The sequence below is a fragment of the Peromyscus californicus genome, unplaced genomic scaffold, assembly GCF_007827085.1.
Source record: "Peromyscus californicus insignis strain IS unplaced genomic scaffold, ASM782708v3 Scaffold_62__1_contigs__length_242930, whole genome shotgun sequence".
NCBI classification, from domain to species: domain Eukaryota; kingdom Metazoa; phylum Chordata; class Mammalia; order Rodentia; family Cricetidae; genus Peromyscus; species Peromyscus californicus.
The window spans coordinates 154,289-172,965 of NW_026294576.1; positions in this window are offsets into that span (position 1 = coordinate 154,289).

Below are 18,677 nucleotides of genomic sequence, written 5' to 3' on the forward strand. Positions count from 1 at the left end.
TTTTATATATTCTCAATAATTAGGTTATTTGCTTTGCTGGTATTTTCATCCACTTAAAAAGATTGAACTGCATTTGTGTGTCTACACCAGTGCCAGGAAGTGTATATAGCACTTGAGAGGACAACTTACATTTGTCTTTTATCTACTTCCTCTATGTGAGATCTAGTGGTGAACCTTATGGAGTCATTAAATTACAAATGACCTCAATGGCACTTATACAGGTATAAAAATAATTTATATATGTGCTGATGTAGGAGTGTGCGTATGTCAATGCCCAAGTGTAGAAATAAAAAAAAAATGTAGGAATAGTATGGATCACCCAGAGATAGAACTCAGGTCCTCGGGTTTAGCAGAAACAACTTTAGAGAATGAGGCAATTCTCTGGCATTCAATTGTGGTTCTGAGACAATGTTATAAACAAATGCTTAGCCCTCATAATGAATTTTGAAAAATATATGGTTGCATAAATATTTTAATATGCAAAAATTTTATTATTCAATTTGTCATTTGTTCTTGTATCCTACTATGAAATTAAGTTTACAATCTGAAAATAAGACAATAATTTAATGTTCAAGTATTTCTACAAATCTTATTTGAGCACCTGTGAGTTAGCTCATTGGTAGTCTTTGTGTGCAAAGCTGGTAACCCGACGATGACCACCCTATTAAGAGAACCACAAAGCTATCTTCTGTTCTTCACATATCTGCCATGAGCCTACAATCCATAATCATATCACATGCCTCATAAAATTTTTCTTACAAGAGAAATCTTAGTGATATTACACTACCTGGCATCTCTGGAAAATTCTCTTGGAAGGAAGTACTTGAAGATGAAATCCAAATGGTTAACTCATGTGGATGGGACAAGAATGGAACATCAAATTATATAAATATGCATATATAACATAGAAAGCTATGGTACGAGGTGCATGGTGGATTGCTGATTATCCTACTTTATTACAACTTTATCAGATAAATGAAAATACTGCTTTGAATGCAGACATTAGATATTTCATGTTTCTTATATATTCTTCCATTAAGTATTATAACGTTAACATTGTTAAATTGGGTTGAAAAAAGCAGACATGATGGGAGTACATCATCTACCTTTGGACTTGTGCTCAGGAGGTAGCTACATGAGGATCATGAGTTCAAATGTGTCCCTGAATCATGACTAACATCCAATCCAAACAGAATTATAAGCACATATCTCAAGGGAATTTGTGAAAATATGAAAAACAAAGCCAACAACAAAAACCCACCACCATTTTAAAGAAAAACCTTACTTAAAAAGTATGATCACACACTGCCTGATATTTAACAGTGGACCACTTAGATTATGGGTATACCATTCTATACAATACAGCAGAAAAATACCTATCACTAAGAAAGTACAATAGAAAGTGATCAAAAGGCATAGGAGAAATACAAAGGAAACAAAATAAACATCACTAAATGTATTTGTCACATATAGCACACTTTAGTATCTACCTCAAAAGTTTCAAGATAGAAATCACAATGCAGTGATCTCCAACATTAACCCTGAGTGAACATAGTAATTTACTTCCTTCAAGTGTGTGATGAAAAATGAAACATGATTTCTTTTTCTTGAAGCTGAAGACAACTGTGATGTGTAAAGTCTTTACCAAATTGTTTACATGAATAGTATTTTTTTCTTGTATGAGTTTGTCCTCATTACCACACTTCAAAATGATATTAATAGACTTTAAAAAATTACAGCACTAGAGATATGACTGGGCAGTTAAGAAATGTTCATTCCCAGGACCAAGGTCTGATTTTTGACAACTTCCTGTCATTCATCTCCAAGATCCAATGGCCTAACATTTTCAGGAACCAGATTGCATGATGACATACCCACACAGACACAGAGACATCACATAGTTACAGGTACAACAACTGTTTAAAGAAACAATTATACGTGAAGGTGTTTCCTCTTTTAAGCATTAATTACTGTAACAGGTGTTGAGGCATCTAACTGCTTTCAGAATTTGTCTTCATCATGTATTGGTTCATGTAACAGAAAACTAGCATGTAGGCTTGAAGCCAGGGTAATCAATCATTCTAAGTTGGTGGTATCCTTTTGGAAATTTTAGGAAATGCTGGCCTGCTGGAGTAAATATGTGACTGGAGGGAAGGCTTTAAGAAATTACATCCACACACCATTTCCAGGTCCCATTCTCTGCTTCAGGTTGCAATTTATGGATGTGAGTTCATAGCCTCCTGCTTTAGCTGCCATGTCTGACACATATTGCCATGCCACTTTCATGCTGATATTGTATCCCTCTGGAACCAAGGGCCAAATTATGCTCATTTATAAGTTGATCTGGACATTATATCTCAACAGAAGAGGAAATAATACAAATACATAAAATTTTATACCTGAATTAGATATTTCATGCAATTTAAGATAAGTACAAAATCTAATATAGTTACATTACCATTTAAATCAATAGTGCAAGTTCCAAAATTACACAAAGAAACCTTGTCACGACAAATCAAAAAATAAATAAATAAATAAATGCAAGTTTTTACAGTTCTGGAGAGAAAGATATCCCAACTGTCAAAAGTCAGCTTTTACTTAGAGCTATGAAGGGAAAGTTATCCTGGATGCCTACTGCTGTGAGGGAAAAGGTAACCTGAATATTGAGAAGTCAGGCTACACCTGATGCTGTGCTTCAGTGGGAAAGTCTCCCTGCAAAAGGTATTAATCCTGCTCCTCTCCAAAAGAGAGCCCTTACAGTTGGACTCTGCTCCACACTGTTAAGAGAGTTTCCCAAGAGAGATGTCCAATGCTGCTCTCCTCCACTCCCCTGAGGGAGTTTTTCAACAGAGCTGTCAATTCATTTTCTGTTCTGCTCTATTAGTTTCTAACAAAGATGTCCATTTCTTCTCAGCTAGAGCTCAAATTCGTACTTCTATGCTTCACTAAAGCAAGATGTGATATGCTGAAGAAATGTAGCAGTCTTTGGTGAAAAGTTGTTACTTCTGCTCTGATCTTTTAAGGGAGTTTGCCAGCAGAGAGGTCTGATGCTTCTCTAATCCAATCCTATAATCAGATTCTCATCTACTCCAGTAAAAAGTCTTCATGCAAAATGCATTCAAGATATATATTTGATAGGAAGGAATCTAGGAGAGCGCCAGAATCTCCCAGGCAGCTGCCAAATGAACAGACACAGGGCTTGAAAAAGCTGAAATATTGGGTGGATTTCATGCTCATGAATTGGTTGATTTTAGGCTCATGGAATGGTTGGATTTGTGCTTACTTGGTCAACTTTATAGTGTGTTTCGTTAGATCTGGTTTCAGGTCCAAAGTGTGTTTATTTTAATGTCCTCTTTTAAAATTTTGATTCTGTTTAAAAGGATCAGGGTGTTTCTATAACTGGTTCTGGATTCAGGAACAAAGTGTGTTTCTTTGATTCTGGCTTCAGTGTCAGGATATTTTTCACTCTGATTTCAGGGCCAAAGAGTGTGTCTTTCACTGGCCCTATTTTCAGGGTCAGTGTTTTTTTTTTTTGTGGCTGCCTCATTTATCCTATACAAAAGGCTTCATAAATTCATAAATGTGTTTATTCCATGAATGTGCTGCTCTAAACAATATAAAAGCAGATACCATAATGCTTGAACATTTTTGACACTGTCAAATACTTTTCTATTGAAGACATACTCTACTGTAACTGATCATAAGTGTGTTGCCTAAAGATCTTACCAAACCCTTTATAAGCAGGTGGCCACCATAACTTTTTCATATAGCCAAGGACTATTGTAATATATGGAAAGGCTTTAACAGACTAATTACACACAAAAGTATTATTCCTGTATAATGTGCAAAACTTAACCACATTGACTATGCCTGTATGGTTTTTATGCAGCGTGAGTTTGAGAAATCTCAAGATTTTTAAGACACATACAGAGGCTTTACCATAGGGCTTCTCTCCAGTATGTTTTCTTTTATGCATTTGAAAAATTTTAAGACATGCAAAGGCTTTACCGCATTTATTACATTCATAAGGTTTCTCCCCAGTGTTCTTTTATGCATTAGAATACTGAGTTGTGCAAAGGCTTTACCACACTGATTGCATGCATAGGGTTTCTCTCCAGTATGTGTTCTTTCATGCCTTTGAAGAGTATCAGAAGAGCAAGGGCTTTACCACAGTGATTGCATTCATAGTTTCTCTCCAGTATGTGTTCTGTAATGCATATGAAGACTTCTGTGATATACAAAGGCTTTACCACATGCATTACATTCACAGGGGTTCTCACTAGTACGTGTTCATTTATGCACTGAAGACAATTGAGTTGTGCAGAGGCTCTACCACACTGTTTGCATTCATATGGTTTCTCTCCAGTAGATGTTCTTTTATGTATTTGAAGATTGTTATGACATGCAAAGAAAGGCTTTACCACACTGACTACATTAATAGGGTTTGTGTCTAGTATTTGTTCTTTTATGCATTTGAAGAGTACTGTTTTGTGCAAAGGTTTTACCACAGTAATTATATTCAGAGGGTTTCTCTCCAGTATGTCTTCTTTTATGCCTTTGAAGATTGCTAATAAATGCAAAGGCTTTACCACACTGATTACATTCATAGGGTTTCTCTCCAGTGTGTGTTCTTTTATGCATTTGAAGAGTACTGTTTTGGGCAAAGGCTTTACCACACTGATTGCATGCATAGGGTTTCTCTCCAGTATGTGTTTTTTTATGCCTTCGAAGACTTTTTTGACATGTAAAGGCTTTACCACATTGTTCACAATCATAGGGTTTCTCTCCAGAATGGGTTTGTATATGCCTTTGAATACTACTCTGATATACAAAGGCTTTACCACAGTGATTACATTCATAGGGCTTCTCTCCAGTATGCTTCCTTTTATGTTGTTGAAGATTACTTAGATGTCCAAAGGCTTTACCACACTGATCACATTCATAGGGTTTCTCTCCAGTATGATTTCTTTTATGTGATTGACAAACTTTGTAACATGTAAAGGCTTTACCACATTGATTACATTCATAGGGTTTCTCTCCAGTATGTGTTCTTTTATGTATATTAAGATTGCTACGCCATGCAAAGGATTTACCACAGTGATTACATTCATAGGGTTTCTCTCCAGAATGTGTTCTTTTATGCCTTTGAAGATGACTTAATTGTGCAAAGGCTTTACCACACAGATTACATTCATAGGGTTTCTCTCCAGTATGTGTTCTTTTATGCATTTGAAGACTGTTTCTATGTGAAAAGGTTTTACCACATTTTTTACATTCATAGGGTTTCTCTCCAGAATGGGTTCTTCTATGAGTTTGAAGATGACTGAATTGTGCAAAGGCTTTACCACACTGATTACATTCATAGGGTTTCTCTCCAGTGTGTGTTCTTTTATGCAATTGAAGAGTACTGTTTTGGGCAAAGGCTTTACCACACTGATTGCATGCATAGGGTTTCTCTCCAGTATGTGTTTTTTTATGCCTTCGAAGACTTTTTTGACATGTAAAGGCTTTACCACATTGTTCACAATCATAGGGTTTCTCTCCAGAATGGGTTCGTATATGCCTTTGAATACTACTCTGATATACAAAGGCTTTACCACAGTGATTACATGCATAGGGCTTCTCTCCAGTATGCTTCCTTTTATGTTGTTGAAGATTACTTAGATGTCCAAAGGCTTTACCACACTGATCACATTCATAGGGTTTCTCTCCAGTATGATTTCTTTTATGTGATTGACAAACTTTGTAACATGTAAAGGCTTTACCACATTGATTACATTCATAGGGTTTCTCTCCAGTATGTGTTCTTTTATGTATATTAAGATTGCTACGCCATGCAAAGGATTTACCACAGTGATTACATTCATAGGGTTTCTCTCCAGAATGTGTTCTTTTATGCCTTTGAAGATGACTTAATTGTGCAAAGGCTTTACCACACAGATTACATTCATAGGGTTTCTCTCCAGAATGGGTTCTTCTATGAGTTTGAAGATGACTGAATTGTGCAAAGGCTTTACCACACTGATTACATTCATAGGGTTTCTCTCCAGTTTGTGTTCTTTTATGCATTTGAAGAGTACTGTTTTGGGCAAAGGCTTTACCACACTGATTGCATGCATAGGGTTTCTCTCCAGTATGTGTTTTTTATGCCTTCGAAGACTTTTTTGACATGTAAAGGCTTTACTACATTGTTCACAATCGTAGGGTTTCTCTCCAGAATGGGTTCTTCTATGAGTTTGAAGATGACTGAATTGTGCAAAGGCTTTACCACACTGATTACATTCATAGGGTTTCTCTCCAGAATGGATTCTTGTATGCCTTTGAAGACTACTGAATCTTGCAAAGGCTTTTACACACAGATTACATTCATAGGGTTTCTCTCCAGTATGTGTTCTTTTATGCATTTGAAAACTACTTTGACATGAAAAAGCTTTACCACAGTGATTACCTTCATAGGGTTTCTCTCCTGTATGCTTTCTTTTAAGTTCTTGAATATGGTTTTGAAATTCAAAGGCTTTACCACATTGATTACATTCATAGGGTTTCTCTCCAGCATGTGCTTTTTCATGCATTTGCAGAGTACTCCGATAGGCAAGGTCTTTAACACATTGAATATTTATAATATATTTCTTTCCAGCTTGATTTTCTTCATCACTGCAAAAATAATGGGACATGTAAAAGGATTATCACATCAAATACACTGTTTAATCTTCATATCTGTATGAATTAATTCTACAATTTGGTTAAATTATAAAGAAGATCCAGATCTTAAGGTTTTATCATTGTTCACATTCATCTTATTCCACTTTATTAAGAGTTGGTTTGCATCTGTAAAGATACTTGTAAGATCCTTTATTACAATAAAGGTAAGATCCTATATTACATGGTTCACATATACAGAATATTTTTATATATGAGATTATTCATATATTTCAAGAAAACTGGAAACTGACAGAGCTTCAGCAACTGCATTGCATTAATAAATTTTCCTATACTGTGGTATAAGGATTAAGGTTTCCTCACAATAACTGACAATAGACTCTTGACTCTAACTGCCCCCTCTCTTAGCAGCACAATCACAAGCATACAAACTACATTACCATTACTATTCACTATTTGCTTATTAAAAAGCTTTAAAAATATAATTATCTACTCTTCACTATGTATACTTTTATGAGTAGGATGAAATGAATTGATTGGCAGTTCTATAGCATATTTCCCATAATGCTATGATTCAAGTTGAGATATCTGCTAAGATATTGTCCCTTGTCTTTTTTTTTTAAAGAATGCCTTGTAAATTTATTTCAACAACCTAAAAAAGAGATATATGATTTTCTGGAAATTTAATAATCATTGATATACTTTAATTGGTGCTTATTTACACTGTTGCTTTTGTTTAAAACTTCCAGGACACATTTTAATTTCCTCAGAGGCACATTTGTATCAACTTGCACAAGAAAATTACCTTTCATCTCCTCTAGAACTTTGAAGATGCTCTGCAGTATTATGGTCTTCCCAATTGTATCCTAAAATATAGTACCAGAAAATATATGTTATTTTCTTTAAAACTGTCCAATTTGTGTTACTATCTTCAGTGAAATTTAGGATATGATTGATTTATCACCTAATATTCTTTCTCAATCAAATTACAGAGGAGCATCCAAAATCTAAGAACAGTTGTCCTCTCCTTTTAATATGTGAAGAAAACTCTATCTTACCTATAATAGTGAGGTTCCTGTAGGTTTCCAGCATCACATCTTTGTAGAGATTCTTCTGGGAAGGATCCAGTAAAGTCCACTCTTCCAAAGAGAAGTCGACATGCACATCATCATAGGTCACTGCATTCTAAAATATCCCATATATGTGTACAAGAGAAACAATAATACTTACATCATTGTAAATGTATACTTCTTTGAGAGTGTAGTCATATAATTCTGATGTTCCCCACACTTACTTCATGACATTCAAATTATATGAAATCAACAAGTCCCTTTAGAAGAAGCTGAATAGGAGGATCACTTCTGTCATTTCTGTACACATTGAATTAATATCACTTTGCAAGAGAAATGCTTATTAACAAACATAGAGAGACAAGTAAACAGATCAACAGTACAGAGTACACATCAGAGAAATTGTATCAACAATTACTAACTATAAGGAAAAATAAGATGGACAAACTGGGTGTACTGGCTCATTCTTCTAATGGCAGGACTCAGAAGAGAGTGGCAGGTATATCTGCATCTGAGTTGAATCCCAGCCTAGTCTATGCAATCAGGTCTAGGAAAGCCTATAGTACATGTTAAGACATTGTCTCCCAAGCAAAAGTCAGCAGAACAAGAAAGAAAGAACTAAGAAGTTTTTACTGAAACTCCTACAAATAGTTATGCATTTACTTTAGTTTTGTATTCCTCAAGAATGCTGAAGTACCACAATTCAAACTACAACATAAGTAAAAATTTACTAAAAAGTAGTGCATGTTTAAATAGTTATAAAGGGAAAGATGAAAGTATTAGCCATATAAATGTTGTCCATAAATAATCAACACAGATTATGCAAGAGAGATGTCAAGCTAGTAAAGAGCTCTTGCTGGTCTTGCATAGAGGTGGGCTCAATTGCCAGTACTTTCATGAGGAGACACATCTATCCATTGTTCCAAGTTCAGGGTTACTGAGACCATATTTTGATCACTGTGAGGATCAGGTACCCACATGGTGCATATCCATGCATTCAGATAAAATTCTCATACATTTCAAAATTCAAAACAAAAGTAACAGGCAGGAAGAAGTTCATGCACCTACAATGCAATGACTAAGAAGGCTCAAGAATGTTAATATCATGAATACATGCCAAATAGAGAAATAGAATGTTTACCTGTGTCAAATTTAAAAATTCAAGACATGTGTAGAGCTCAGTACAACAATATATGCTTGACATTTACAAAATTCTACATCCCAGGCCCATCATCCAATAATATAAAAACAAAACAGCCAGGAATGTTAATTACCCACATTAATCTGTGGACTTGGGAGCCAGAATCAGGGGGATTTGTGAGTTCCAGGTCAGCCTGGTGTACAGAACTCCTTTCAGGACACTCAGGGGTACATAGACAATTCTTGTATTCAAAAATAACCAACAATATTAAAAGACCAGGTTAACAAACTGCCTTAGCACTGAATAACAATTGCTTCTACTCTACCTTATGTGATATAGAGATAGAATCTCTAATGGTGGTGAAGGCATGACAATACAAGGAAGCTGGCTGATAAGTTTCAACCACAACTCAGTACACACAAAGAACAGGAAAGCAGTTGAGGCTATAGAGATGCATATCACACAACTAGTGAGGAATTTTCTTCCAAAAGGCTCCTCCTACTAAAGATGCAATCAAAAGAATGTCACCAAGGAGAGACACGTGTTCACATATATCATTGTGTCTGAGAGGTTTTTCATTCAGTCAAAGATGTTCTAAACCAGGTACCTATAGGCTCATGATCATCTATGAAGAAAATGCATTTAGTCACTTCAATGATCCTCATAGTTTGCAACATCTCCTACACTATTTCAAATGTTCAAAGCCTCTTCTGACATACAAGATGGTCTCTTCATGGTGACATTTGTGAAATCAGAAAATGGATTATAACTTTCCAAAATACAATGGCACAGAAAACCATTTAAAATATAACATAGAGAAATGGAGACATAGCAAGGGAAGATTAGGCAAAGACAATACTGAAATAGAGCAGGACAGACATCAAATTCTCTATCTCTATCTCAGATGCATGAGGATTCATTATCAACAGGCTCAGATGGCCCTATTCATGCAACTTCTCATACAATTCTCTCTTTACTTCATCTCCATATATGCAGCTAGTGCTCCATGGGAGATGTCCCATACCTTAGGTATCCCAACATCATGTGGTCACAAAATGTCATCCAGGCCATTGCGAAATATTATTTTAAGATGTGTTATATTTGTCTATGCTGTGGAACAATTATTTTAAGATACAAAAGTAACTTGCATTCTTTTATGTTGCATATGTTTAAATCTGTGAAGCTGTGATACTTTGCCTGTCTAAAATACCAACTGGTCTAACAAAGCGTTGAACAGCCAATAGCTTGGCAGAAAAGGTTAGGCAGGGCTGTCTGGCAGAGAGAACAAATTGGAAGAGAAAACTGAAAAGAAAAAAGGAAGGAGCAAGAAAAAGAGAGGACACCAGGGGGTAGCCACCCTGCTACACAACAAACCATGGAGTAAATAGTAAAGAAAGGTATACAGAATAGAGAAAGATAAAAGTCCAGAGGTGTAAGGTACATGAGAGAACTTAAGTTAGGAAAAGCTGCCTAGATACAAGCCAAACTAAGGCCAGGCACTTATAAAAAGAATAAGCCTCCCTGTGTGTGATTTATTTGAGAGCTGAGTGGCAGGCCCCCAAAAGAGTAAAGAGTTAAAGAACAAAAACCAGCAACACCAGGCTTCATCCACACAACTTCATGCAATGGACTCTCCCAGTCTCCTCACTGGGTTTCTGACCCTTAAACATAGAATTGTGCAACAATGCTGAACTGAACCCCCATACTAAGAATCCATGATGTTAAATATTGATTCTTTCTTGTTTCCAGGACCAGTAGATGATGGGTAATCCTGCAAAGCTTGACTTCTTAATTCGGATGGACAATGACATGCTTGGACCACAGGTGCAGCAGGTTTCGTATGAAGTTGCTTTGTAGGAGTAGGAATTACCTTGTTTAATCCTTCCATGACTTAAAGCCAAATAAAATTTTGTAGTCAAAATATCATACAAATGGCCTCTAGCTTATTTATTTATTTATTTATTTATCTATCTATCTATTTATTTATTTATTTATTTATTTATTGGTTTTTTGGAGAAGGGGTTGCTCTGTGTAGCTTTGCACCATTCTTGGAGAGCAACAGGTAGCCCAGGCTGACCTCAAACTCACAGAGATCCACCTGCCTCTGCCTCATAAGTGCTGGGATTAAAGGTGTGCAACACCACAGCCAGGCTTAATAATTTATGGGGTTTTTTTTTTGGTTTTTTTAGACAGGGTTTCTCTGTGTAGCTTCTGAGCCTATCCTGGAATTCACTCTATAGCCCAGGCTGGCCTGAAACTCACAGAGATCCACCTGCCTCTGCCTCCCAAGCACTGTGATTAAAGGCATGGACCATCACTGCCTGGTTGCTTAACTTTTATTGAGTCTATATCCTATTGAAATTCTATACTCTCAATCTCCACTTTCTGCTAATATTCTTAACATTCCTATCTTTCTGGTCATCAAGACAGGTCAGTAAATTTCTCTGTGAAACTTTCTATGATTTTTGCCACCTAAAGTCCTAATATCATCCACATTCTTTCAAAAAACAACATTCTCAGGTTCTACCTACAAACAAAATCACCTTTGGTGTTCCATTTTTTGTTCTAACTTGCTTTTATCCTGCTGTGATTAAATTTTGCATTCCACATATTCTATCAACCTTGTGTCATTAAGTTTCAGGCTCCAGGTTGCACATTGAACAACTTAAATAGGGACAGAAGACTGCAAGTCTACCCCCTTGGACAGATAGGAAACTTACACAGTAAAGACATTTCCAAAATTATTACTTAAGTACCCCAGCGATGTGAAACATCAGGACATTCTTCAGTGACAGGGTCCTGAGGTGAAGATCACAAGGGATGAGAAAGAAAGCAAAATATAAGGTAGAAAAGATAAAAGCTGGGGTATGGAGGTCTTGCACAAGGTATGTCTCATGTCAACTAAGCTTCTTAAGAAGAATAGCACCTTTATACTACTTCTAGGGGCCAAATGGAAGGAAATGGGGAACTTCGAGGAAGTCAGCAGAAAATATCATACAATAGGACAGACTCAGAGAGGAGGCTAATGAAACCATGCTGCACAAGGGGAAAAAGGGTATCTCAAGCATATACTGACTAAGCCAACAGTGATCTGTGGATGGACAACCATAGCCATATTTGGTGAAAGAGTTGGAGTCTTGGGCTCTGAAGCAACCCCACCACAAAGGCCCTGATTCAAGACCATTGCCTGCTCTTCAAAGCATAGTCCTGGTTTTAGGGAAGGAGCTCTGTTTTATTGTCAATATGTTATGCCTTTAGGGAAAGCTCCCAAGGCCTAGGCCCCAGGCTGTTACTAGCTCTCCCAAGAATTTTCCTAATCCCTGCCTGAGGGCCTAAAGAAGTGTAAGAGTGTTCTACTTTTCTTTTTTATTTTCTTTCTTTCTTTTTTTCATTGAGACAGATTTTCATTGTGTAATTTTGGATTCTTTCCTGGACATAACTCTCTAGATGAGGCTGGCCCCAAACTCACAGAGATGAACCTGACTCAGCCTCTTGAGTGAGTGCTGAGCAAAGTCCAGCACCACCACCACTGAACTGCTAGTGTTTTACTTTTCAAAAAGTTGTCACCTTGTGTCTGCCCATCTGTCAGAACTACGAATTTCTCAAGAAGAAAACTGGAACTTTATGGCATGCCAGAACTTAAGGTTGTTTATGACCATGTAATGCCTCAAAGAGCAGCTTGTTAGATTCCCATTCTTTGATACAGTGTTAGGCCTAATGGCTTGTTGTAAATCAGAGGTGGCTCCGTTGTAATAGTTTACAGCCAAATGACTGGACAATCCTGGTGAACAAATGTGTATCCTATTATCCTATTCTCTAACAGGCCTGGCTACAATACTCTTAACTTTCAGTGTTTTGGTTTGGTTTGTTTGTTAAGACAGGGTTTCTCCATGTAGTTTTGGAGCCTGTCCTGGATCTTGCTATGTAGACCAGGTTGGTCTAAATCTCAGAGATCTGCCTGGCTCTGCCTCCTGAGTCCTGACATTTAAGGTGTATGCAACCACTGCCTGGCAGGTTTTTTTTTTTCCAGGCAGTAATCCCTCAGTTAAATTCTATTTTGTGAGACTTACTATGTCCTAAAAATTAGTAAATACTTTATATCACCATTTTAACTCCTCTCTCTCACACCTTAGTTGTGGAGTGCTACCAAACACATGAGATGCCTTTTACAACCTCCACAAAATTAACTATAAATGGATCTTACACATGAAAGTTAAATACAAAGTGCTAAAGCTCTAGAAAATACTGGACAAAGTAGGCCTGCTTTCGTGAGTGCACAAAAAGCATGCTGAAGTTCACGACAAAGATATTTCTATACACACCTCCCTACTCCTAATTCTGTGAACAGATTCGGCACACAGAGCAAAGTTATCCAGAGGCCTGCCCTGGGAATAGGAAGTTTTAAGGACCATATGGGACCTCACAGGACAGGGATTCTGGCTGAAGTTTCCCACCCAGACCTGAGAAGGACCCACCACTCTGGCTCCTGAACCTTCCTCACAATGCTGTGGTTTTCCAGCTCACCCAGGTTCTTTGCTCAGCTCTCTGCACCAGAACACACAGCACAGCACACAATACAAAGCTGCTACTGCCAGTTTCTCTTCAAAGTCAAGCTTGAAGCTAGCAGCTGGAAGAACCCTTCACCACTTCTGACTGGCAGGTCACCTGGAGGGCCTGATTGGCTAGTGAGGCCTGAGTGACCAGAGCCCCTCCCATAGGGTTACAGTCTGCTTAAAGTCACAGAGCAATGGTTCCTAATCCTATCTTCCACCACAGACCCAGACCTTTTCTAAACATTTGCATTTCAATAGCACTCGTCTCTGGTTCCAATAGCAGACCCTGATATCTTTCTGCTCTTGGTAGGCACTTCCCCTTCTTCATCCTGGACAAAATGTGGCTAGCATGTTCAGTCCACTATACTATGTGGGGTGGAGTCATTCCAAGTCACACAGGTGGAAGGGTGGTCAGAATATTAACAACTAAAGAGAGATTTAAAGACAAAAAAGGAGATGTTTGTTTTGTGAATTCAAGTTGAGGTCAGGTGAACTGAACCCACTTTTCACCTAGTTGTCACAGGGACTTCATACACCAGGAAAGAAATGCAGGAAGTGCATCACAAACAAGATAATAGGTCTTTCTCCCATCAGAAATGGCTTCATTGCTTTAGGAGTTTAATTCCTGAAAATCAGAGCAAACTGTTGGCAATTGAATAAAGAAAGGTAGACTTCAAGGAAAGTTGAATATTTAAAGCATAATGCAGCTAAGAAGAATATGTTTACAAGCACTGTTATTAATTGGCATAGCTTACTCCTAGGGCAGGTGAAAAAACAAAACCAAAAAACCACTGCATTATTCAATCTTCTGTACATGAACAGTGTTATGAATTGTATAAAGAAGGCTCTGGCAGGTAGAGAGCCAAGGTGTCCTGCTGCTGGTGACAGACAAAGATGACATTCAGACAGCACTCAGTGAAGAGGTCTATTTAGTGGAGGAAGAGAAAGAGGGAAAAAGGGGGGGAGGAATTCAAATGTGCTCACACTTCCTGGGTGAAAAGCAGGAGAGAGAGAGAGGATAATGGGTGAAAATTTCCCTTAAGAATAAGCTTTTATGTCAGGACAATGAGTGCTGCCAAGGGCCAGGATCAGAATATTAATGAACAGGACTGGTAGAATGAATCTCTCCATGTGTGCACAAAGTGGATTTATGAGAATGTCTCACAAACTGTGGAAGAGCTAGTCTAACAATGGCTCTCTACCAATGGAAATTTGAAAAGTCCAGTAGTTATTCAGTACATGAGGCTGGACATCTCAGCTGGTCTTCAGTATATGCCACAATTTTAAGGAAGTAAGCTCTAATGCAAGTAAACTAAAAATCTTGGTAATAAGACCTAGGGCAAGCAGGAGAAAAGAGAACTTCAATCTTTAATATCCTTTATATATGTAGGCTGACACCAACATTTGCTACCCAGATTAAAGTTGGATCTTATTCTTTATTGATTGGATTTTGGTGATTTCAAGAAAGGTTTTATCATTGTAGCCCTGATACTCATTTTGTTGAGCAGGCTGGCCTCAAACTCAGAAAATCCAAATGCTTCTGCTTCCTGGGGTTAAAGGTGTGCACTGCAACCAAGCAACTAAAAGTAGAATTTATCACCTAAAATGATCCATATTAAAGATTTGTCTTGAACTTTAAAACTTTTAAGAAAAATCCCTCTAAGGAGTACACAAATCTTTTGGGTTTTAATTAATAAAGAGGTAGTTGGCCTGACTATTAAGAATAGCCATCACAACAGACAAGACAGATAAATGAGAAAGATTTCTTAACTGCAGGAGGCAAGGAGAGCATGGGAGTTATTTCCAAAACAATACTTTTCCTAAACAAAGGAAGCATGTGGATTTAGTAGGGGGTCTGGACACATTCATATAGCACTCTGCATATTCTTAAGTTTGCTAAGTAAACAAATCCAATTCTGATCATGACCACAATGTAAAATAGGGACATTTATGGATATTCTTAACTCATTGTTATGTAGGAACATATATAAATTATAAAAATGATGGAAAGAAATGTCTCTGGCATGTTCATCTTGTACCACAAGGTCTTAGCTGAAAATCAAGGAAATAACCATGTAAATATAGATTGTGCCGGGTGGTGGTGGCTCACACCTTTAATCCCAGCACTCAGGAGGCAGAGCCAGTCAGATCTCTTTGAGTTCTAGGTCGGCCTGGTCTACAGAGCAAGAGCCAGGACAGCCAGGACAGTTTCACAGAGAAACCTTGTCTTCAAAAAAAAATAGATTGCTTTGGGGCCTATGTGACCTGTCAATCTTGATGTTTGATCCAAAAGATAACTGTACCATTGCCACAATTCTCACAGATACAAATGATAGAGAACACAAATACAGAGGTATCAAGGAAAAGTCACCTAACAGCATTGCTTACTTTGCTCCTAGATAGATGGTTATAATGAACTCATGAACTTCAGAACAAAGCTGATTTTCCCTCTGAGCAGGCTGGCTTAGCAGTGGGTCACAGCTGCTTCCATGCAACACCAGCAGCAGTTCATTTGAACAAGCCCTGGCTTGTTTTATGACTAAGGACTATGACAGCACTGTAAAAAAATGTTATGCTTTCCTTTTTCTAACTTTTTAAAAAATTATGTATACAATGTTTTGCCTGTATGTGTCTGTGTACAGTGCCTAACAAGGCCATAAGAAGGCAGGAGATGCCTAGGATTAACGTTACAACAAATGGTTAGCTGCCAAGTGGGTTCTGGGAATGGAACCTGGGTCCTCTGTAAAAAGACCCAGTTCCCTTAATTGCTGAGCTGTCAATCTAGTCCCCTTTTCATTTAAAATTTCTTTCCATAAATTGTTAAGTAAGAGATATTACATCACTTTCCCCTTTTATCTCTTCATTCTATCCCTTCCCAAATCCTTTCTAACTTCTTACTTATTAACTGTAGGTGAATAAGTATGCTGAAATACATTAATACATCCCACTCCATCCATTTTTGTTGGAGATAGATTGATAGATAGATAGGTAGATAGATAGATAGATAGATAGATAGATAGATAGATAGATAGATAGACAGACAGATAGAGATAATGGGCTGACCATGTTGTATTGGATAAACAATTAGGGATCTCATCTTTGCCTGAGGTTAATCCTCTCTGGAAAATTCACATTTTAATCAGCATCTGGTGTCTAACCATGACTTGATTACCTTCGGCAGGAAACATAATTAAGAATAGAAAACATAAGTAGGAAAATACCTCACCAGTTAAGAGCACTGAAGATTCTTTAAGAGCATCCGACTTCCATTCCCAGTACATTTAGAGGGTCACTAATATCTGTAAATCCATTATCAGGGGTCGTGACACCATCTCCTTGCCTACCTGTCCACCATAAGAAGAGGAGACTTAGATCATAAAAATTACTTTTCAAGCTGGAAGTGTCAGTGCATTCTTATAGTGTCAGCAAACTGGATACAGAGGAAGCAAGATCATTGTGAGTTTTAAAGCCTATGCCACAGTCTACACAAACACATGCACATATACACACACATACACACACACACATGAAAAAAAGAAAATTGATTTACATACAAGAAAAGGAGCATTGGAGAATTAGAACAACACAATACCTTTTAAAGTCATTTCAAGTGTCTGCCACTGGTCCCATAGAATCATTTTCAAAACTAATTATGGCTAAGATCAAAAACACTGAAGATAGCTTATGTTGGAGAGGATGTGGAACAAGGGGAACACTCCTACACTTTTGGTGGGAGTGAAAACTTGTACAGCCGCTTTGGAAATCAGTATGGTGCTTTCTCGGAAAATTGGAAATCAATCTCCCTAAAGACCCACCTACACCACTCTTGGGCATGTACCCAAGAAATGCTCAATCATACCACAAGGACACATGCTCAACTATGATTGTAGCAGCATTATTTGTAGTAACTAGAACCTGGAAACAACCTAGATGCCCTTCAACTGAAGAATGGATAAAGAAAATGCGGTCCATATACACAATGGAGTACTACTCAGCAGAAAAAACAATGACATCATAGGGTTTACAGGCAAATGAATGGAACTAGAAAATATCAGCCTGAGTGAGGTAACTCAACCTCAGAAAGACAAACATGGTCTGAACTCACTCCTAAGTGGATACTAGATGTAAACCAAAAGATAACCAGACTGCAAATCACAGCTCCAGGGATGCTAGCTAGTAAAGAGGACCCTAGGAAAGAATTTGATTTCCAGCATCCACAGAAAAGCTCACAGTCATCTTTAATTCCAGTTGCAGGAAATCTGACATCCACTTCTGGCTTCAATAGGCACCAGAAATGCAAGTGGTAAACAGACATACATGTAGGCAAAGTACAAACATAGGAAACCTTAAATTAAAGCTACTATCTTCTAGTAAGAAACATGCTAAGAAAAATGTGGGGCAGGAGTGGCTACATGTGGTGTCGGCTATAAACATAAAAATGCAATAGTGTATAAATAAGCACCAGGATTTCATACATTGTTTCACTAGGCTGAATTAGAGACAAGGAGTTCTCTTGGATTCTGGCAATGCTTAATTTTTTTTCACCTCCTTCTTAAGCCAGGGCCCCTACATTCACAGAAAACACCAAACTGATCTTAAAAGTCACACTGGCTAAGCAGGTCTAGTGCTGTGATAGAGAAAAGCACTGAGTTTCCCAACAAGGAGCACAACCTGTTCTCAGGGTCCTAGAAGAACATAATCCAGGACTGCAGGAAAATTTTAATTCTTAATTTGTATATGTCTGGACCATCCTGGTATATTGTTTCTGTTATAGAAAAGTAATTATAACCTCACTTAAACACACATAACATCTCCACATTTCATAGGACTAAAAAACATATCTTGAATTTAAGTAATTTAACTCAAAAATGCCAATTTACAAGTGAAGAATAAAAAACATCTACTCCAATGATTATCTACTTGCAAGAGCTACATTTATTAGCAGATTTCACATTTGCTGGAATATACAATCATTTATTTAGACATTTATGAGGGGAGAAAATAACTGGAAGATAAATGATAGTTTACTGGACACACACCTGTAATCCCAGCTCTCAGAATGTAGCAGGATTACCCCAAATGTGAGACTAGCCTGGTCTATATAGATGAATTCCTGGAAAGCCACCCAGCAAAACTAGCTCAGATATATTGATTAACTGATTAATTATAACCTTAAAAACAGGGCAAATGTAATTTAGCTACAACAGTTTTTAGGTTTTGTGACAAGATGATTGACACTTTCTTATGCACAGT